Source organism: Mytilus galloprovincialis, chromosome 6 (assembly GCF_965363235.1).
Source record: "Mytilus galloprovincialis chromosome 6, xbMytGall1.hap1.1, whole genome shotgun sequence".
NCBI lineage: Eukaryota > Metazoa > Mollusca > Bivalvia > Mytilida > Mytilidae > Mytilus > Mytilus galloprovincialis.
Genome location: NC_134843.1, coordinates 100807487 through 100831310, shown reverse-complemented (window position 1 = coordinate 100831310; position 23824 = coordinate 100807487). Strand labels below are relative to the sequence as shown.

At 31.6% G+C, this 23824-nt stretch overlaps 1 long non-coding RNA gene across 1 annotated transcript; it reads left to right on the top strand.

Annotated features, from left to right (window-relative positions):
• Window positions 1-2955: 2955 nt before the first annotated feature.
• LOC143080964 (uncharacterized) lies at window positions 2956-13727 on the top strand. The gene is made up of 3 exons (XR_012979830.1): window positions 2956-3231; window positions 10219-10389; window positions 11538-13727. It is a non-coding gene; the product is annotated as an uncharacterized LOC143080964 (long non-coding RNA).
• The last annotated feature ends 10097 nt before the right edge of the window (window positions 13728-23824 follow it).

Here is a 23824-nt window from a genome sequence, read left to right as displayed (position 1 = left end):
ATCCGGATATGGTGTACCATTTTTGCATCTCTTGTTTGTGTTATCGCAAGTTGATTGTTTTCTATTTGGTATCAAATTAATAATTAAGATCCATTTTGTGACATCTGAAGATCCGTTTATTTGACAATCGCCATCAGCAGTGTTTAAGAACATTCGTTGTTCGACCTGCTAGTCAAATGCGTTTAATAAAAATATACTTTTTAAATTTTTTGGTCTTTTTGAAAATGTTTTTTGAACTGTGTTTAGTCCCCTCTACCAAGAAATTTGTTTTGCATCCACACGTATAAAAATTGCGGCTTTTATCCAACGCAATCATAGGTTTTAAAGTTGTTTTCAATATATATATATATATAAATATGTCTAAAAACTTTACAACGGGTGCACTTACGGATGGGGTATCCATAAATGCGTCCAAATAGCATATACAATGAATATATACAAACACGTAAGAGATATCCAGATGTTATTATCAGATTATGAAATAAGACATCTTACATTACAGAAAGAACATATTTATGTAGAATATGAAAATAGAAATCCAACTAAGAGTAAAAAAAAATCAAATTGTACAAACAAATCATATTTAAACTTTAGGTTCCAATACAAATGATTTATGAGAGTACATTTCGTTCCATATTTTTTACTTAAATAGTCCATATTTTTACTAATATGGGGATCATCTTCATAACAATAATCACCTATCAGTATGTGTATTTCATCGGAGAATAGATACTATGTGCAGCAGCGGCGGCCTTGAAAGGTAGATCCTTGATATTCATTTATATCAGTAAAGTACTCAGTTCGTACAGAAAATTATTCAGAACCCTCAAGTAGGAATGTTTAACGAACCCGTCAGATCTACATGAACACATTCTTTAAGTACGACTCTCGATTAGATTCAAATAGTTTGTTCGTGTGAACGATTTCTGTCTTTCAGACTTCAAGTCCTGCAAGATCGACAAATACGGCTGGATTCCAGGTGCAAAATTAAATAGAGAGAAACATCTAAACTGCTTTTATTGTTTGTTATCTGATATTCCCTCCACAAACAAACCTTCCAAGAAAGTGTTTAAATATATTCCAGTTAACATTCGAGTTGTAAAAAAATATCTAGAACAACCATACTATACAAATTGGTCATATAATGTGGATAATTTAATCCCCTTTGAAGCGTAAGGGATTTTAGCTCTTTAAATACCATGCGGACATATTTTCCTTGTTTCTTTGCCTTGAATCCAAGCAAAATAAGACCCCCTTTGTCTATCAAGAACATCGTTTTTTGGTTTCCTGTCTATTAACATACACCTATTAACTGGGTGTGAGGGTAATAGCAAGTTGTTTTTTCCCTGAGATACCAACTATTACTCGAGGGAAAGCCGAGAGCAACAGTTAGTGTGTGAAGGGGCAACTAACTTGCTATTACCCGCACAATCAGTGATTATGTGTTTTTTATACTGAACAACAGTCATGAAGTGTTTTTTATATACCAAATTAAATAATTATCTAAAAGTGTACAAATATCATCTGAAAGAAAAGAAAAAAAATGTCACATAACGTGACATGCACAAGATGAACTAAACGGTGTTTTTTAGATGAACTAAACGGTGTTTTTCTACAGTTCTTTTATTTGTAAATATTTCCTTAATTCCAATCAAGACTAAAATACTTGTGTTAGATTTTCAGTGCATATGATAAATGTAAGCTAAAGTACACCAAACAAAAATTCACTTTTAGAATACGACTACAGAACCCATATTATGATTAAGTTACTATATTTTCGATCTTTAAAAAATGCATGCGAAGATTTTTCCTCTTTTATAATTGCTTCTTGTAGGTGAAATTACAATCCACACAAACAGATTATACCGTTTACAGTATTAGAGTTTGACGTTGCCAAGCAAAATAGTCAAGAGATCATTATTGTCCAATGAAAAATAAGCATGAAAAAGTACGGGAAAGATGATTATGAAACTATTAACCAGGGTAATAGTCTTTGAAACTATTGACTGGCAAATAGACTGTGGAATGAAATAGCACAACTATTTCATTATATTTTATATAGAAAAAACATACTGAGGTATAATAAAAGGTTCTAAAGTTTCTACATACACCCTGACGTACGATAGTGTGTGTTTGAACGTTCATGATGAAGGAAAATCCAGAAATCGTATGCACGCCTAAAAATTTAAAACGTTATTTTCGTTCAATGCTTTAAAAATATCAAGATATTCTACGCGCAACAATTTCGGGGGGATGAAAGGAAAACAATAAGGAAATGTTGTGAATCATCTATAAGACAGAAAAAGTGTATATAAATTGCAGTCTCAGGACTTGAGAAAACGTACATTATAAGAGAAGGGACATATGAATTGAGATTTAAAATGCAAAGAAGTCACTACAAGAGGACAAGGAGAAAGGCATATTTTGGCCTAAAAAAGTCGCTTAATAGCAGGTTTGACTCGTTTGAAGAGTAATTGAAAAATAAATGATTTGCAGAAGAAAATATTGTCACTAGAATTAATACCCTCAATCTTCAGTCCCCAGAAAGTTTTGACATTTTTCTTCCATACATAAGTAATCCAGTTTAGTTATTTCATCATTTATCATATTTATATTTCCTGTGCTCTGTGAAATGCTCTGATATTCGCACAAGAACAACATTTAATCTTCCCATTCAATGTCTGTCATCTATTAATCGAATTACTAGTCATTTAAATACGTCACGACATCGATCCCTTCGGTTTATGTTCAATATTGCTTTTTCTTTTTTTTTTAAATAGCTTCGAATATTTCTAGGGTGGAACAGACCAATCAACACATACTACGCATCGTATAACGTCAGCGCATGGTAACCACGTAAGTATTTAAAGCAAAATTTATTTAAAGGCAATCATATTGGAATGCTTTTCGAACTGACAAATATGATTATATTTATCATATTTCTATGCATGCACACTATGTTAAATGCTGTCCTTAGTGAATCAAGATTTAGATTGAGTTCGGCGCACAGTAAACCTGAATATGACAACAAGTATGAAGTAGAGAATGCCATTGAAATCTATCAAGCAAAATTTGTAATGGAATGCGGTATTAAATGTGTATCTAATACGCGTTGTTTATCATTCTTCTACAACAATCTGACAGGCATGTGTATTTTACACTCAGATTCGTTCACCTATACCGTGATGTCATCTGCAGCGAAAGGGTGGAAATTTTACCTTTCACAAGAACGTAAGTCTACATAAATTTATAAACCAGTAGCTTCGTATATTGTCTGGTTTACAAAAGTGTAACCCCAGTACCTATGCTGTGTGTATTTACAACCACTAGGTCGATGCCACTACTGATTGACAAAACATTGATTGTTTTCGAAGAATTAGGGATTTTCTACTCCAAGGTTGGGCCCTCAACGCTCTCCAACTCTCTAAAAATTCTTGACATGGTAATGACAGTATGAACATTGTCTGAAAATTTCTCGACACTTCCTGTTTCATCTGATAAGAGTCTGGATTAGTCTCGACCAATTCTTGACTGTCTTAAATTTGTCTCGATCTGTCTTGACATATTCTTGATATTCTTAATAATGTATGAATATGTCTTGACATATTCTTGACGCTCTAAATATTTTCTGAATATGTCTCGACATTCTTGACAGTCTTAAATATGTCTTGACACTATCTCAACAGTATAAATTTCGCCTGAAACGTGAACAGACTTATTCTGTACTGTTTATGACATTCTATTGCTGTTATATACTCCTTTTTATTACTGCTAAACTACACTTTGAAGAATCAAGGATAAATTTGGTAAAGTAAGATACCCTTTTTTGAGAATCGCATGAACTCATTAAATCATGTATATCGATTATGTAGAGACAAATCAAGGTAAAAAACAGAGGGAATCGCATTAACTCCTTAAATCCTGTATATCGATTATATAGAGACAAATCAAGGTAAAAAACAGAGGGAATCGCATGAACTCCTAAAATCATGTATATCTATTATGTAGAGACAAATCAAGGTTAAAAAACCCGGAGAGAATCGCATGAACTCCTTAAATCATGTATATCGATTATGTAGAGACAAGTGAAGGTAAAAAACAGAGGGAATCACATGAACTACTTAAATCATGTATATCGATTATGTAGAGACAAATCAAGGTAAAAAACAGAGGGAATCGCATGAATTCCATAAATCGTGTATATCGATTAAGTAGAGACAAATCAAGGTAAAATACAGAGGGTATCGCATGAACTCCTTAAATCATGTATATCAGTTTTGTAGAAACAAATTAAAGTAATAAACAGAGAGAATCGCATGAACTCATTAAATCATGTATATCGATTATGTAGAGACAAATCAAGGTAAAAAACAGAGGGAATCGCATGAACTCCTTAAATCATGTATATCGATTATGTAGAGACAAATCAAGGTAAAAAACAGAGGTAATCGCATGAACTCCTTAAATCATGTATATCTATTATGTAGAGATATATCAAGGTAAAAATAGAGGGAATTGCACGAACTCCTAAATTTATGTATATCTATTATGTGGAGATAATTCAAGGTAAAAACAGAGGTAATTGCATAAACTCCTAAAATCATGTATATCTATTATGTAGAGACAAATCAAGGTAAACAAAACCCAGAGGGAATCACATGAACTCCTAAAATCATGCATATCAATAATGTAGAGACAAATCAAGGAAAAACAAAGGGAAACACATGGACTCCTTAATTCATGTATATCTATTATGTGGAGATAAATCAAGGTAAAAACAGAGGTAATTGCACGAACTCCTAAAATTATGTATATCTATTATGTGGAGATAATTCAAGGTAAAAACAGAGGTAATTGCATAAACTCCTAAAATCATGTATATCTATTATGTAGAGACAAATCAAGGTAAACAAAACCCAGAGGGAATCACATGAACTCCTAAAATCATGCATATCAATAATGTAGAGACAAATCAAGGAAAAACAAAGGGAAACACATGGACTCCTTAAATCATGTATATCGATTATGTAGAGACAAATCAAGGTTAAAAATAGAGGGAATTGCACGAACTCCTTAAATCAAACGAGAGTTGGAATATCATGAATAATCCCCCGTGTAGTTTAATTTTGATTTATTTGTATTAAACATTTAATTAATTGTTTTCACTTGGAATATAAGTCGAAGTAACTGACACATAGCATTTAGATTGTTGCCACTCGAGAAACTACCATTCAAAATTGCTTTACTATAATAGGTGTCTAGGTGTTTAAAATGTGACCAAGTGTCTCTTTTTATTTTTGTAATTTATTTTTATTTCATCTGAAAATACACCAAGTATATATTCTGATATATAATTATATAGTTATTTCATAATACATATATTGATATTAAATTTTTCAATAACAGTCTAAAATTAAAAAGTTAGTTATGCTAATTGGTCTAAATTTTCTACTAGATCATACACATCTTTTATCACTCTGGATTAGAATACCGGAATATGATGCTGATAAGGTAAATGATGACATCAGCCTTCTCCTCTAGCCACATGCATCACTCCCTATACAATGATGTTGAACATGAGAGGTACATGTACCAGGAGAGGCCACCAGAGATCATTAACAGATAACATGTTGGACAACATGTTGGACAGAGTCACATAATAAATGTCTACCTAAGTCAAGGGGAGATAATTCAAATACAATCAAACAAAAACTAGTATATCAATATATATATATAACAATAGCAATAAACATAGATAGTACTTTTAAGATGCACACAAATCACTGTCCAGTTGTGATGTTCATCAACATATAATTAATTCTACATGAACTATTATAAAGCCTTAAGTAAGAACGTACAAAATAGAAAGATCTCTTCTCACATGTGAACTATGTTTTTAATTAATTCCCATTCACAATCAAATTTCTCTCTTGCTCTAGGGGATCTGGAAAAAGAGGTAGCTATTTTTTCTATTTGGTAGGAATTTTTAATCATAGCTATGACACCCGTAAGAGTCGGTAATGAAGAATTAAAATGACAGGTATAAATGTAATATTTAACCAGAATAGTGAATAAGTTTAGGGAAATATCCCAAGACTCTGACCAAAGAACAATGTTTTCCACATTAAGAATTAAAGTTAAATTATTTTCAACTTGAAAAAGTGCTGCGATTTCTAACCACAAATTTCTAACTAGGGTACATTCCCAGAAAAGGTGACTTATAGAGTCTTTAGTTTCATTACAGAAACTACATAAATTAGTTTCTTTCAACCCATATTTCTGCAATAATGCATTTGTAGCGAGAGTTCTATGTAAAATCTTAAACTGGAACATACTAAATTTGTTGTTTTTAGTGCAACAAAAGGGTAAACTATAAATGAAATCCCAATTTTCTATATGAGTGCCTAGTTCCTTACACATTTTGTCTTCTTGTTTTGTAGGACGTTCTATATACATTGACAAGATTTTTTTATAAAAGAACTGACATGACTTTTTTTTTGCGTAATTTTCTCTGAAGTAGTGATAAAATTTTTCCAGTCTTTTGGTATCCTATGCAGCAAAGAGTGGTATTCCAAGAAATTAATATTAAGATTATATTTTTCGCAGAATTCCTTTAAAGTAAAAACTTTACTGTTTTCATCAAGTAAATCACCTATAAAGAAAACTCATGATTCAACCCACCTCTGGTAACAGACAGTTTTATTATTAATTTTCAAACTCTTGTTTAGCCATATGGATTGTTTCATGATCCCTTCAGCAGTGTCATTAGTAACAGTGTTTAGGATATTCCAGTTTAGTAAAATATCTTTCCAGAAATTATTAAAATTTGAAGAAATCTTTCGGATACCATCAGGGGTCATCAACAATATTGTGTCTGCTCCTAATTTTTTGTAACAATGTTTTCCATGGGGATATATTCAAGGGGTCTAAAAGTTTATTTATCATTGTCATCTTTAATGAATAACAAAAGTATCTTATATCTGGCATTTTCAACCCCCCATTTTCAAATAACCCTATCATAACTTTTCTTTTAATCTTGTCTGGTTTTCCTGACCACAAGAAACTTAAAAAAATATTTTGGATTTATTTTATGTTATCATCCGGCGGGTTTGGCAAAACTGTCAATGATTGAATTAGAATAGGTAGAGCAAGTGATTTAAGGACAGTGATCTTTCCCATATATTTTAAATCTCTATAAACCCAGGAATTTAGCAGGCTCTTTTGGACCCCACGATTTATCTTTTGGGTTTGAGTTGCTAAAAAAGAGGGGAGCTTTCGTGTCGGTCACAGAATTTGTTCTCATCTTGATTCAAAAACATTATTCGTTTTTTTAGAATAACCCAAAAACATTTTTTATTCAAATTTGAGTGTTGAATTTTATAATTTTTAATCAAAAAAAAATTGCGATAACTCCTTCCTGAAAAGAAAATAAATTAAGATCTATATTGTGCATGTCTGTTTAAAATCCATTTCATTAGACCAATCATTTCTATAATAATTTTCTTTTAACCTTTGGAATGGTCACCTGATAAGTTGTATGGCTGCTTACAGGTAAATCAGTAATTTCTATTTGACAGTTGCGTGTTTTTTTAGTGTGGAATACCTTTATTTTATGGGAACATCCTGTCCATGTGTTATACTTAATATATATTCCAACAGATGACATTACACAATTTTTTCTTCTATTACATGAATGCTTTGTATATCATCATAATTTGCCATTTATATAAACTACATTTTTGTACAATAATTATTTACCATATTAACATTGAATATTATGAATGAAGAATGCAATATGTATACAGTATGATTGGTTTTAATCAGTTGATAAATAAGATTTAGGAATCAAAATTTGATTTTTTTTAAAACCCACATTTAAATTGTTTTATATCAACACACTCACATTTAAATTATTTTATACTAAAATTGAGAAAGGAAATGGTGAATGTGTCGAAGTATACGTTAGATTTCATAGCCATATTTGCATTTGTAAAAAAATTTAGATACCCAAATTTTCAATTATTTTACACGTCTAACTTTTATATTTTATGTAAGTAGTGTAACTAAAAACAACAGTATATTATGTAAAGAGAAATACTAATTAAAGTTATATCATGAATATTGGTCATGATTTTTAAAACTCAGAACTGTCAAGTAAATTTAAGACACAGTTCAAAATGTTCAGAATATGTCATACTTTTGGAGAATGTCGAGTAATCATGGTAATAGTTCATGCAAATCAAGACAAAACTGGTCTTTTCAGACTTTTTGACTTTTGTAGTGCATGATACCAATTTTCCTCAAATTTGACCTACCGAATTAAGTCTTTTCACCGAGTTTTTACTTACATGACGAAATAAATAGGTAACACATGTGGAGCAAATATATTTATCCTTCCTGAAATACCTGATATAACCCCTGTTTTTGTTGGGATTAGTGTTGCTAAGTGTTTAGTTTTCTATGTTGTGTTTTGAATAATGTAAGCCGTTTTAGTAATTTTTCAATATTTTTTGGCCATTGCTTGTTAGTTTGTTTTCTAATAATGAGTTGAATATCCCTTTGGTATCTTTCGCCTCTCTTTTTGAATCATATGAAATGAAAGTAAATTTTTATTATAATTCATTAAGGATGTTTAAATCAACATGTTCTGAGATGGTGTTTCAGGGAAACCACATTACATTTCTTCTGAATGGTTTGTTGTTCATAACCTGATCTTTAGTTTTTTGGACAGGCAGAAAACAAATATCGTAACTCATTCAGAAAGCTTTAACGTACTTAAAATAATGGACAAGTATATTGGATGAATAATTTCCGTTCTTCTGAAAAATGTGCGGTACATGTCTATAACTTTAATTATGTACACAAATACTAAAAATTTTGTAACTAATTTGTAAGATTAAACTATCCCAAATAAAAAGCAAATGGTGAAGCAGAGTAGTAAAACAATAGTTTATAGTTTTGATAGCTCTTCTTAGTTATTTTACATGAAAGATAGTAACAATGTTTTCAGTTAACTGCTAGTAGTCTGTTGTTATTGATGTATTATTGTCATTTTGTTTATTTTCTTTGGTTACATCTTCTGACATCAGACTCGGACTTCTCTTGAACTGAATTTTAATATGCGTATTGTTATGCGTTTACTTTTCTACATTGGCTAGAGGTATAGGGGGAGGGTTGAGGTCTCACAAACATGTTTAACCCTGCCGCATTTTTGCGCTTGTCCCAAGTCAGCAGCCTCTGGACTTTGTTAGTCTTGTTTTATTTTAATTTTAGTTTCTTGTGTACAATTTGGAAATTAGTATGGCGTTCATTATCACTGAACTAGTATATATTTGTTTCGGGGCCAGCTGAAGGACGCCTCCGGTTGCGGAAATTTCTTGCTACATTGAAGACCTATTGGTGACCTTCTGCTGGTTTTTTTTTCTATGGTCGGTTTGTTGTCTCTTTGACACATTCCCCATTTCCATTCTCAATTATATATGATACCTTTGTCAGGTTGTGTTATACATAGCCCTGGCTCAGTTATTTCACTTGATAGATAGAAAAAATGTTCAGATATCTTTATGGTGGTGTGATATGTATAGCCCTGTCTCAGTTATTACCTGACAGTATGACGCGAAATCAAGGTCATACATATCAAATATATTAAAATTGATAATCATGACCCTGATTCCGCGCCAAAGTACGGGAATACAAAATAAACGGCTTTGTCTGAAATCTTGAAATATTCAATGAATATGACATTACACACAATTCTATGCCCAGACAGGTTGATAGAATTGTTACACGGGTTTCTCTGATTGGTGAGGAGTACACAATTTAATCCCTGCAAACGTTAACAGTCCAGCTAACTCGGGTCCCTCCGACATTGTAAGTGGTATACTATTTAATCTCTTCCAACGTTAACATTCGGGATAATATGTTTTTGACTTACACTATAAGATAAAATTTTATCTTGTTTTTCATATGGAACCTGTTTATAAAATTAGTTGTTTTAAATATCCGTCAATATATTTTTTTTAATTTAAAAATTGTTGTGACCTTAGTAAGTTTACACTTGTTTTGCCACGACAGTGTTGTTTATTGACTTTCTCGTTGATGAAAATCCCAGATAATCCTCATAAACATTTTAGAATTACGAAACTATTTCAGCTATTTCAGCTATTTCAGTGTTTTATTCCAAACCATGTTAAATACAGTTAATAACCATTTTACCAGGTGCCGGTCGCTGTTTGGTCAATTTGTTCTACTACAGAGAACTGGACTTGTGTTATAAATTCGAAACGCCAATTCTAGTATCCCTTGTTCATGAAGATTTCGTGTGTCCAGGAAGTGAGCTCATGCGTATCGATTCCAATGAAAGACAAGATTATATCAAGCTTGTTACAGGTAATAAAGAACTAAAAAAAATGAAAACATCAGGTTATAAATTTTAATGCGTCCAAAGCGCTATTGTGGATTTACCTTCATCGGGAACACTCAGAACCGTATATTTGAAAGCCAAGGGTTTGTAATACCGAAAAGTTACTTAATATGTGTAAGTAATAAATCACTTTACAAACATGAAGTGTTATAATTATGAAAAGAATGCAATAAGATTACAGAAAAATACAAGGAAAAAATAGTTCTTGTCTAACAAAAAATCTTAAGATTTCCAAACAGAATCAGTTTCAATCATTTCCAATTACACGTTAAAAAAATCAATTTCCTTTACTACCTTAAACAAAAATAATAGTTCGAGATTTCCTTTCCCACAATGTTTAAAAAAGTGTCATCTCAGATACTCCTACAACAACTTTATCTTTAATACGTTTCAAGTTTTGCTGGATGTTACTACGTCTTTAAAAATATCATTCGTACTCTCATAACATCACTAAGATTTTGAGAACATTTACCAGAAGGAGTAGTTTCTGGACTGTTAACCCAATCTTTATTTTTTTTAAGTCAGTGGTTCAAAGTTCACGATGACAGCGGCCATGAAAGTACTCTGTTCTTGGTATTCATCAGAGATCTTTAGCAATATATGTAGGAATAATAACCATGATTGAAAAAGGCCCCAATGAAGTCAATGGGTAAAAAGTCAAAAGTAACGTTTCAACAGCATCAAATGTTTTCGAATAATATCTTTTGAACCATTCGTCTAAAACGTTTGTTCAATTCACATAGGAAACCTCTTTTGATTATTTATACTTTAGAGAACACACTTCTTTCGGACAATATCGTTAATAAAATAAGAATGTATCACTCACGCAAGGGTAAAAAGTTTGGTTTGTGATACATTTTGTGGCAGCTGTGTGAAAGGTCACGTTTACAACAGCAATTAGTATACTGTAATTTTATCGAAAAACGGTTTCTTCTCCACCATATGAACAAACACCCGAGATCGGCCTATGCAAGATTGGTGCTTCCGTGATAAGCAAATTTGGGAACACTTATTTTTTACATGCATCAACTAAATTAAGTCCTGAATGGATTATACAACATACAAGGATTTCTTTCCCTAATTTATAATTAATACAGACATACTTTTATTTCAGCTGACATCGGCGGAGTGTACAGTCTTGGAATATGTATACAAGGTAAAGAGACAGATGGAAAATGGATGTACAATGATGGATCTACAATGGAGTATTTCAGTTGGGAACCAAATGAACCAAGTGGAGACTCTAACATTATCATCATGTTTCGGAAAAATCAACACAAATGGAGGAATCCTAGTGTTACGAACACATGTACCTATATGTGTGAATATCGATCACCTAACTAAAGTTGCTTTGCTTAAGCTTTTCAAGACAAAGAAACACTTTTTTTACTTTTCTACGTTTCTATTTGATACTAATTATTAAAATTAATTGAGAATATACTAATGCTTAAAATTTTTCTATAATATCCAATTCATATACTAAAAAAATCAAGCTGGTATCGTTGGTACATTTTGTACTTTTACGAGCGCATATGCTACCACAAGATTACCGGGACGTTTATATCTGAATACTACGGCTACTAAGTTTATTCATGTAAGTCATCAGTTTTTTGACATTTTCACACTGGTCCAGGGCCATTTTCTATGTTACCCCCTGTATTTTAATTTAATTTAAAGCAATGCATTCAAATATGCTTAAATAACCTCTAGAAAAAATGTGTTAATTTCTTATAACTCCTACAAACAATTTTTAATTTACGATTTATCTCCGCTGGCTCCATTGTACTGTCTAATCAACAGTTTGCGTAACGTAACGAAAATGTGAGCCATCATCATCATCATGCGAATAATGCAATAGAACAACAAAATAAAAAACTATATCAAAACTTCATTTAAAAGATAGATATTCCAAATCTGCAGCATGCAAGTATTTGATCAACCTTCAACTTGGAAGATTTTATTCGCATGACATCATGTGTTGTAATGACGCTTATCCATATCTAACTATGTAAGACATCACGTAATTTTGATGACGTAGCACTCCGTCATCTTTAGAAAATTTGCTCTTCAATAAACTAATTTTTCCGTTTGCTAGTTTTTGCTGATCTGTCCTTAGTCTTCTTAAATATATATTTCTTAATATGTTGAACCTGGTAGTTTTAATTCGAATGACATTACGTCCCTGATCAATTCTAAATAAATTAAATGCTCTTCTTCTCCTCCTCTGTCCATTAACTGTACTGTAAAACTAACAAACTTTAGTCTTCTTATACTTCAATTTCACAAATTCCTTAAACAAAAGTGTTAATTTGCAGCTATATTGTGATATCTGAAAGATATGTTTGGCGCTGTATCCTGTTCTAACAGTTTAATTCGTCGGCAAAGTACGTCCTTAATCGATTTAAAACCATGATTTTTTCGACCATGTTGGATTTTTCAAAATAGCGTCTTTGTCATCAATTATGTTCATATTTCAAATAAATTTACCTTTCTTATTTTTTTTTTTTAAATAACTTTAATAATATTTATTTTTTTGATGCAAAGAAATAATAATTTTGTTCTAATCCATGCAAATTGTGAAATCGGCATTAAAATACACAAAGGCACATATATAAATATGTACACACGTGTGTTTATTTCTCCAAAAAAAGGTCAAACAGCAGGTAAGCCTGAAAAGTCAGGTAGATACAAGTGTACATAACACAATTATTCAGTTGTTTAGTTACGTTGTCCGTTAATACCATTCATGGAATTTCGCAGCATATTGTTTTAATTTTATGTTATACATTTTTCAAAGCTCTACCGCATTTTTTCTGTATGTTATGCAATAAAATAGACAAATTTCCAGATCAATAGGTTGTTTTTAATTTCAACGCAGCGAAATCGACAAAGTGTTTGCACAATAGTTTATGATAAAGATAATGATAAAATTATGTGGGAGGTAATCTGCAAAAGCAAAACATATGTTCATGTCTGAGTTTGAGCTAAATATTCATATTTCGAGGATTTTATTACGCTGTTGTGTTTAAAATTTGTTATAATGAATGGCTGTAAAGTTCTCTGTCGTACGACTCAAGGGCATTGATGGGTGATTTATATTCTTGTATATGATTGTTTATCTAAGGAGAGGTCTAAAAGATTTTCAATAAAACATAACACCATTGAGTTTAATATACACAGTATAACTTTGATTTTGCTATGATTATCGGAAGTGACTATCAAAATTAAATTAAAAAAATAATTTTACAGACTGAATAAAATGTATACAGGAATTGTAATACTTCAAAATGCTTGATTTTATTTTTGAATTATTGTATTATTGTGATTTTTTTTCATGACTGTACTCATACATAATAAAAATATCTATTTAGATAATGTGTTTTAAATGAAGGTGTATCGAAATGACTATTTTTGAAGTTCTTTATTTGTAAACTTTAACTTGAAAATAAAACGATGTGGTATGATTGCCAGTTACTCAGTTTTCCACAAGAGACCAAATGACGCAAAAGCAACTACAATGAGCCATTTTCAACTGATATTTGTAGTTTGTACTCATGTTGTACTGTACATCACTGTCCCAGGTTATGGAGAGGATTGAGCACTTACGAACATGTTTAACCCCGCCACATTTTTTATGTGTCTGTCCAAAGTCAGGAGCCTGTAGTTCATCGGTTGTTGTTGGTTCATGGTTGTCATATTTTTTTTTCGTAAACTGTTTCGTTATAAATTAGGTCATCGCAATTGAATTGTGTCATATTTTCATGTTGAGGCCTTTTTTAGCCGACCTTTTGGTATTAGTTTTTCTCATTGTTGAAGGCCTTACGGTTTCCGATAATTGCTTACATCCACTTAATTTGGACTTTGAGGGATGGTTGTCTCATTGACAATCATACCACATCTCCTTCCTTTATATAGGTCATCGTGCGGGCAATGAGCAAAACTCATATCGCATAGCAACCTGTTAAAGGCTCCCAAGTAAAATTTGTAAAACATTTCAGACAAAAAATCTAATGGGCGGACTTACAAATATATGTATAAAACAAAAAACAAATATAACATAGAGCAACAAATGACAACCACTAAAATACAGGCTCCTGACTTGGGACATGCACACACACACAATGTTGGAAGGTTCAACATATTTCCTGGTGCCGAATTTTCCATAACCTTGTACAATGGTATAACAACAGAACATTAGAACAAGCTATTGAAATCAGTCCAACGGGGCTCATCAGATCGATAAAAAACATAGAAATAACTAACAAAAACACAAGTGTCAAAAGGTACGATTATCAGAGTACTCTCAGCTGACAAATCCTATAAATAAGACTAAAAAAATGAATGTACCTAACCAACATTAAAAAAAAAATGTGTTGTCTTAGATGAAGCGAATCAACGAGGACACGATACGTATCTGACACTTAGTGATTGTAACAAGGACGATTAAGAAGATAAACACTTTGAAGCCTTCGAATCTTCTATTGGGAGTGTTTATATAAAGATGATTGGTGCATTTGAAACTGCAGCTGTTCAACCTCTTGCTAAAATCAATGACTTTGAGTTGAAAGCAGTTTTCGATACATGGGCTGTTTGTTTTTCTCACACAATGTTTTTAATTTAATGAACTTCCATGCAACTGTAATACAAGTGAGAGGTTTAGCTAGCTATAAAACCAGGTTTAATTCATTATGTTCTACAACCGCCGTGATCATACTGCTCTTACAATGTTTGTGTCTTTTCAAGGTTCCTAAAAACCTTTAACTGAGCACACATAAAAGGTAAAAATGTAAAAACAATTGGGATACAGCAGTCAACATTGTGTTATAATCTTAATCTTAATCACAATAAATACAAGTAACTATTTAATCAAAGAAAAACAAAAACAAAAATTCATACAAAAATGGAAGACAAGAATACAATAATGACCATAGCTCAATGGCACAAAAATACCAAGCCACACCAAAACTATACTATTTAATGTTAGAAATAAACAAAGACAAATAAAGAGAACACTATAACACGTAATTAAAAAGATAAACAACGTTCGTACCCAGAAGCTACCCATGAAGACCATCATGTTTTATTTCTGAAGTAAATACAGAAAAGTTATCAGCAAGGAAACTTCATCTCATGAGACGTTCTTTGGTTTAATGGTTTACATATAGGAAGTATAAAGACGACTATCACTGTAAAGGTGTCAGCACCAATTCAACTGATCAGCACAAAAAACATTGTAACTGTTAACAAAAACAACTCTTAACAAATGAATTGCCATAAGTAAAGCTTTTGATAAAAAATAAAAATACATTGAAACCAAATTTTGCAGTCATGATTTTGCATTTTAATTTTTGGTTAATGTGCTTCACCTTATTTTCATTATTTCTCGTCAGAAAACCAGAGTGTTTTTAATGGCATGTTACTTTCGGTCTCTCAGCTGTCACTAATTAATTCAAAATTGAGATTTTGAAGGGTGATTCATAATCATGTACACATAGGGTATATATATGTATATACAATGTCGAGTGGGAAAATGGTATGCAAAAAACAAACGTACAACAAATTTCCAGAAGATCAAGGCAAACAACTTGATACTGATTCAACGATGCAACCGCCATGTAACCGCCAAATATAATCAAAATTGTCCAACAAAAATAATAACGAATATTTTTTTGTGTCAGAACATCAACACTCGAAAGCGACCATCTGCTGAACAACAAATACACGAATGGGGTTAATTTGAAATAATTCTTATATGATTTTCATATCTACAAATACATAAATTGGTTTGGTTTATTATAATTTTTTTCACTTGGTTTACATATCGATAAACTACCGAAACTACTTTCACTGTGATCTATTCATGCGCTTTACACATGTGATCCAGGGGGTATTAAGCGAATTGAGATTGAAAAACAAACTACATATTTGTATGTGGCACTCACACCATATCTATCTACATATTTGTTTAAGCATAGAAACAAAAAATAATGCATTTAAGCTTGGAAAATGTATTAAATTTAGATCAAATAAATTTCCGCGAAATATCATAAGTGATCTTATCGCGTTAACGTCATGGCAAACATGACGTGCTACAATGGAGAAACGTTCAATCTTAAGAGTATTTCGTTACTTGTTTGCTTCAAATTCGGAAAATATCTCATTAAAAGATGCTACAATGGAGAAACTTTCAATCTTAAGAGTATTTCGTTACTTGTTCGCTTCAAATTCGGAAAATATCTCATTAAAAGATGGTTTTTGAGGTATGTGCCATTTCATTTTAGATTCAATTGCATTATAATCGCACATTTATGGATTTCAGAAAGTCAATATGGCGGCTAGCTTCTTAGTTACGGCAAGTCTATTGTGCATTAGATTGTAAATAAAAGCCAATGAGATGATAAGGCTAATTGAAAATTGTGAATTTTCTGCAAAGAATTATAAGGATTCAACACATTTTTTCTAGAGGTTATTTATGTGTAAACTCACTTTCTGCAAACTTTCTATAAAAATTCCTCGGACTTTAATTTAGTTTGTGAGTTAATACTCCCAGTTAACACACCAATAACCTTCAGAAAAAATGTGTTCAATCTTATAATACGCAATTTTGGATCAAAATCAAACTTTTGTCGTAAGAAAACTATTATTATTTACCACCAAATTGTCATGAAGAAATGGAAGGAGAAAAACAGATTTGTTTTTGAAAATTGCAATGTAGTAGAATACTTCAAAGGTTATGAAAATCATAGAAATTATTAGTTTGTTAAAAGTAAGACCCTTTTTAAAAATGGAAAGGCTCCAGTGATAAGTTGAGGGATGTAATAAAACAAAAATGTTTATTACACCAATTAAACTGCACTTAATTGACCGATTATAAATTAATAAACCTATCATTCTATTTACATTTCATATTAATTTAAAGCATTATATCTCTATTGTTCAGTCTTTAATTTTCTATACACCTGATAAAGTGTTGGTGTATTCCTCGTTTTTTTTTTTTTTTTTTTTTTATTCTCATCTGGTCCAAATGTTGTTTTCATCACTCGACGTCCGTCGTCATCTGTCGTCATCCGTCATCCGTCTCCGTCCGTTGTCCGTTTACATAAATCTTCTCCTCAGACGCTACTGGAACAAACTTCACCAGCTTAGTCTCAATCATCATTGGGATATCTTTAAACAAAATATCCGATGACCCTGACTGGCAACCAAGATGGTTGTCATGACTATAAGTAGAACATATAGTTGTGTCTAGTATTATGACGAAGAGAGAAAATCTGACAGAACAGAACTTTTCACAATGTTGAGCACCACCTATTAAGACAAACCTTGCAAAAGTTCCTTAAATGAACAATCATATATGCCTGTAGTAGTAGTCATGTTCAGCATAAGCCGATATCGAAACCGAAACCAGAAATAGTAGTGAGGTAAATTTTTATGAATCTATCAAAAAAGCAAACTTGAAATTCAACTATTTTTGAATACGGAAATGCAAGTAATATATAATTTAAGATGATGATGCAATTTTTTTATGATGTAAATAATTAATCATGAAGCAGGTATCGACGTTCGGAAATGGCCGCACATATTGTTACACTAAGGTCAGTATCGTTCCGATTTTTTCAATTATAAAGAGAACATATTATTGTAAAAATTTTCATTCGTCTTACGTATATCTATTTTATAGTCATTTTATAAATTTACTGCTTGCAAAAGAAATAAATTACTCTAAATAATAAGGATGTTCATATCCCAGGCAGAAAACCTAGCCGTATTGGGTACAACTTTTGGAACTTTTTGTCATCAGTGCTCTTCAACTTTGTACTTGTTTTGGCTTTCGAACTTATTTCATCTGAGCGTCACTGGTTATTCTTGTGTGGACGAAGCGCACGTCTGGCGGAATAAATTTCAAACCTGGTACCTTTTGTGAGCTATTATTTGTGCATTTCTCTGTCCTATATGTTCTCCCATTTATTTGTATTGTAGTTCTGTCATGTAATGTTGTCATTTTAATGTTTTATTTAACATTGGCAAAAAAGCGGGAGGTTTGGCATGCCACAATACCAGGTTCATTCCACCAATTTCTTTCTTAAAATGTTCTGTACCAAATAAGGAAAATGGCGATGTGTGTGTTTCATTTTAATGTTGTGTTTCTGTTGTGTCGTTGTTCTCCTCTTATATGTGTTGCGTTTCCCTCAGTTTTAGTTTGTAACCCGGATTTGTTTTGGTTTTTTTTCTCAATTGATTTATGAGTTTTGAATACTAATGTTGCCTTTATTTGATGAAAAAATTCATGAATAGCTTAATAAATTAAAGTTTTGCTAACATCAAATATCAAAGCCATTTGTTCAAATGTAGGGTATAATCAAAACCATTTAAAGTTTATTTTGCTAGCTTATACGCACTGCTCTTATACTCTCATTCATGCATTTTTATTCTTAATTGTATGTAACTTGCGTTATTATGTTTAACACATGTTTAATATTTAATACTCGTTGAATTTCACTTTTCTTTTCAGATAGATTCATTTAAATTGTTGAATTTAAGTAATACTCCATCTAACGTAGACAAATTTCACATACTATAATAGAGTAACAGGGTTGCATAAATTAAACATATAAACATTTATCTTTTACCTCACAGCTTTTCTTGATTTCGGTATCGGATTATGTTTCGGTATCGGTTTCAGTGTCGGTATCGGCATATGGTGAACATGTCTATTAAGTGTGTTGCCACCATTTTTTACGTACAAACTGATAAATTGTAAAATATTGGTTTTTATTAAGAAGATTGTGTTTTCATCTATATGTGTATATATTGGCATAAAATAGAATATCTATTAATTTTGCCTCTGTGTATGATTTGAAAATATTACATACTTTGAAATATCAAATATAATTGGATACACGTCCATATCTAAATATCTAAATCTAAATGTATTCCAAACTTCAGTATTTTGCAGAAGACGTTACTACTAAAGTTTTAAAAAACTTGTGTCTGATCCCATTCGTAATTTAAACAATAAAATATGCTTAAATTACCATTTTCGATGTTCCCATCCATAAAGTCCATAATCACATGGCAAAATCAAATAAGAAAACGCATCAAAAACGAATGGACAAGAAATGTCATATTCCTGACTTGGTAAAGGCATATTCAAATGTAGATTATGGTGGGTTGTGGTTAATAAATGGTTTATAAGAATTAACTGTTGACAGAGAATTAATTTTGTTTTTTGAAATATCAAGGGTTTACTCATATGCGTATATTGCCAAATCAGTATTTAGTCCATTTATTATTATCGACCTAGCCGGACAATATGAGTAAATTTGTATATGTATGTTTTATTTTAATTCTTGTTTAAATACACAGCTGTTCGTTCTCCAAACCAAAATCGGCACAAGTCACTCACTTGCATTTTTTATTTTTGAAAAATTAGATGAGACTTATATAAAACGTCTGAATGATAGTCTGAATGATAGTCAACGATTTTTTCCCATGAGGTCGCTAGATCGTTACGAGTAACGATACATATACACAATAAATAAAAACGCCTAAAAAAGTGTACACAACAACACCAAATACAATAAAAAGGTAACTATAAATTTAATTATTTACGAATATTTCGGATAAAAGATATCCTTCCTCAGTCAGATTATGATGTTAAATGAATTATCTTTAAGTTTTCTCAGATTTAACTATTACAATCTTGAAAATTATCCAATAAAAAAGTCAAACCGAACATCAGTTCAGACGCTTGTACCTTTCAAAAAAATGAGTCTATATGGCTTATTACAACAGGAAGTTCAAATGTATGCTTTAAATACAGATAAGAATCTGCGATATGAACTAGCACAATTCTAAAACTTTAACGTGAACGACATTTATGATGGTACAAGAATGATTACGTCAAAAAAAAACAAATAGACAGCACTGAACGATCTAAATTTATAAATATTTCAAATTAACAGAGTAAAGTAGGTAGCTACAACAGAGTCTGAGTATTTAAACATCGCGAACAAACAGTCGTAATAATTTGATAGCAAGTTTTAACTAAGTATAATTAGAAGAACGTGGCTTGGTACATTCGTAAATTTTACGGACGCCATCACGAGTTTGTTGGCCGTTATGGAATAACCGTTTCACAAAATGATATCGGATATGTTCCTTACGTCGTAACTACATTCCCCTTCCCTTTCATGAATGTGACCTACCGAATTAGACTATTTACCGAATTTGTTATCACATAAGCAACACGACGGGTGCCACATGTGGAGCACCTGAGATCACCCCTAGTTTTTGGTGGGTTGTGTTGTTTATTCTTTAATTTTCTATGTTGTGTCGTGTGTACTATTGTGCGTCGGTTTGTCTTTTCATTTTAAGCCATAGGGTTGTCAGTTTGTTATAGAGTGATGAGTTTGACTGTCCCTTTGGTATTTGTCGTCCCTCTTTTACATCCCTAAAAAAATAAGCAATTTAAGTTGGTGTCTTCAACAAGTTTATTTGATAGATGAGTAAGGTACAGAAATAGAAACAGAGACTGTTATATGCTGATGACATTGTAATTTTATCCAATTCAGCAAAAGGACTACACAAGATATTAAATAAACTTCATGATTTTTGCAATGATTGTTGCTTAAATATAAATAATAACAAAACTAAAGTGTCGATATCCAACAAGGTGGGCAGACATATCTCTCAAAAATTTAATTTCAACAAAGATGGGCTGGAGTGTGAATCTAATTATAAATATTTAGGTATCCAATTTAATGCATATATTCTTTTTCATATGCTCAGAATGATTTATACCAAAGAGCCTTAAAAGCATACTTATAAATACTTATTGATTCATAATAGGATTAAACACATTTTTTCTAGAGGTTATTGATGTGTAAACCGGGGCGATTAACTCACAAACTGAATAAAAGTCCGATTAACTTTTCATGTTGCTGCTGACATCTAGTTATTAGACTGGTGCATGCTATACTGAAGAGAATCAACATTAAAAAAGTTCTTTAATGCAAAACATCAATAAATTATCAAATCACGCATATTGTTTGCTGTTTGATTTCCTTGCGTTATCATCAGGTTTGCGGGGTTTGGACTTGAACATGTAGTATGTAGTTTGCTAATAGTAATAGTTTGTACACTGGCGCTGGTCAGACTGATGAGTATCAACATTTAAAAATATATCATCTTTTCATGACCCGCTTTTCTCTTCAGACAACCTACAGAAACTACCAATTGGTTAACCTGAGCTTTGGTTGTAAAAACGTGCTTTAAAAGATGCGCAAGCGGCAGCACTGGTGTTGTGTGGTGAAAAGGCAGATTTTTTTAAGTGATTTTATTCATACTCACTGCATATTATTATAAAACCCCACAAAATATTTACCAATTATAAATACACATCACAAAGATGCCACAAAAGAACATAAAAAAGAATTATAGATAAAGGGGGTTAAATCAAATATATTACAATGTTATTATTTTGCAATCTTATAAGAAAACGTAATGCACAGTAGGATAAACAGTTAATGTATTACATGTTACGCGATAAAATGAAATGCTTCAGTAGAGGTTTCTCAACATCTTACGAACGGACGAAACTCGACGAACGTATCGTTATGGAGCAGTCATTGTGTGCAGTAAAACATTTCTAACGATATTGTAGCGTGTTTAAAGACAACAACAAACAATTATATACTGTTTTTGCAACCTTGCAGTTTATTGTTGTGGTTAAAGATTAGTGTTCTGATTGATTTTCTGTTGTTGAATGTTACGTATTCATACGTTGAGTTTCGTTTGTTTACATGTCAAATATATGCGTTTGATTTATCTCCCTTACCCATTAAAAAGAACATTATTTTTCTAAAGTCGTTGTTAAAAAAATCTTTTAAAAAATGAACGGAAAAAAGTTAACAAATCAACAAACGACAACCACTGAATTAGTCTCCTCACTTGTAACAGGTACAGTTTGTGACACTACAACATGAGAACAAACTACACAAATCAGTTGATGAAGGCTTAACTGATCAGATGGATATAAATAAACGTCTCATTGGCAATCATACCACATCTTCCTTTTTATATACTAAATCATCTGACAAAAAGACAGATATATGATGTTAATTTTTAAGAGAGTGTAAGAGTAGCTTGATTTTTGTGAATTTCTATGAATTTTGTGTCTTTTTTTTCTGTAGTTTAATCTAAGGTATATGTTCAGCTTTATTGAATAATGAAAATGTACGTATACAGGACTGATAATGATTAACCAAACAGGAAAATTGATTTCCCAGAAGGTGCATTTATTGTGACGTGAAAAAGGTTTTAATTTCAATGTTGAAGGATTTTTAAAATATACTTTTATCTTTTAAAGGGATAACAAGATTCTTCGGAAAGTATTAGACAAAAAATATGCTTTTCAAATTTCGGTAACAATCTTTGTTTCCAAAAATGAAAAACAACACGACTATTATCACTGAACTAGCTCACTTTTTTGTTTAAATGAAGCAAGCATTCGGCGCGATATTTTCTCGTTGTGTTTAAGACCCATCAGCTGTTTTCTGCTCTTTGAAAAGGATTTCTTTTTTTTTGTTTTTGGGGGGGGGGGGGTCTCAGTAATTGACATATTAAAAGTTGCACTCGATAAATCGTAAATTAATAGTTTTGTGTATTCGAATTGTTTTAAAAACATGTCATAAAAGTTCAACGAAAAACAATTATATAAAAAACAAGGAGAAATATATTAATACTAATGTGTATACGCCTTTACTATAATAAATTCATACAAAAAGAGAAATAAGAATGGCCATGAAATCAAAACAAGCCAAAGGCCAAACAATATACATTACTAAACATCATTTACAAGTCAACTGGCTTTGTTTATTTAAACATTTATTTCAAAATTTTCCTTTATTTATCTTCTTGCAAATTTAGCTTGTAAATAAATTATTTAAGGCGAAGAGGTGCACATTTGGATTTAAGAAGTTTGGGACAACAAAGTTATCTCGGATGCGAGGATTTTTTTTGTCAAGTTAAAAACCTGCTTATTCATAGAGGCGTACAGTCAAAGATCTATTTTACCACGTTTTTGCCCTGGAATTTTCACCTTTAATTTGAGCTTAAATAAGTTTTAAAACAGTTTATTGCCTCTCCCATCCCAACAAAAATACAGTTCTGAGACTATTTACGGTCAATAGAATATTTCTAAAACTCAGAATGGTTTAAAAAAAAACCTGCATGTATGTTTTTGTTTGGTTTTGTTTTGATAATGCGGAAGACATTTCTAACGGAAGTTCACAGCCGATAGTCCAAACTTAATGAATAAATAAGCGCTCCCTCTTTTTTCGTTACGGCAAGTTACGTCAAGTTAGGGCGATTTTCGTTCGTTCGTAAGATGTTGAGAAA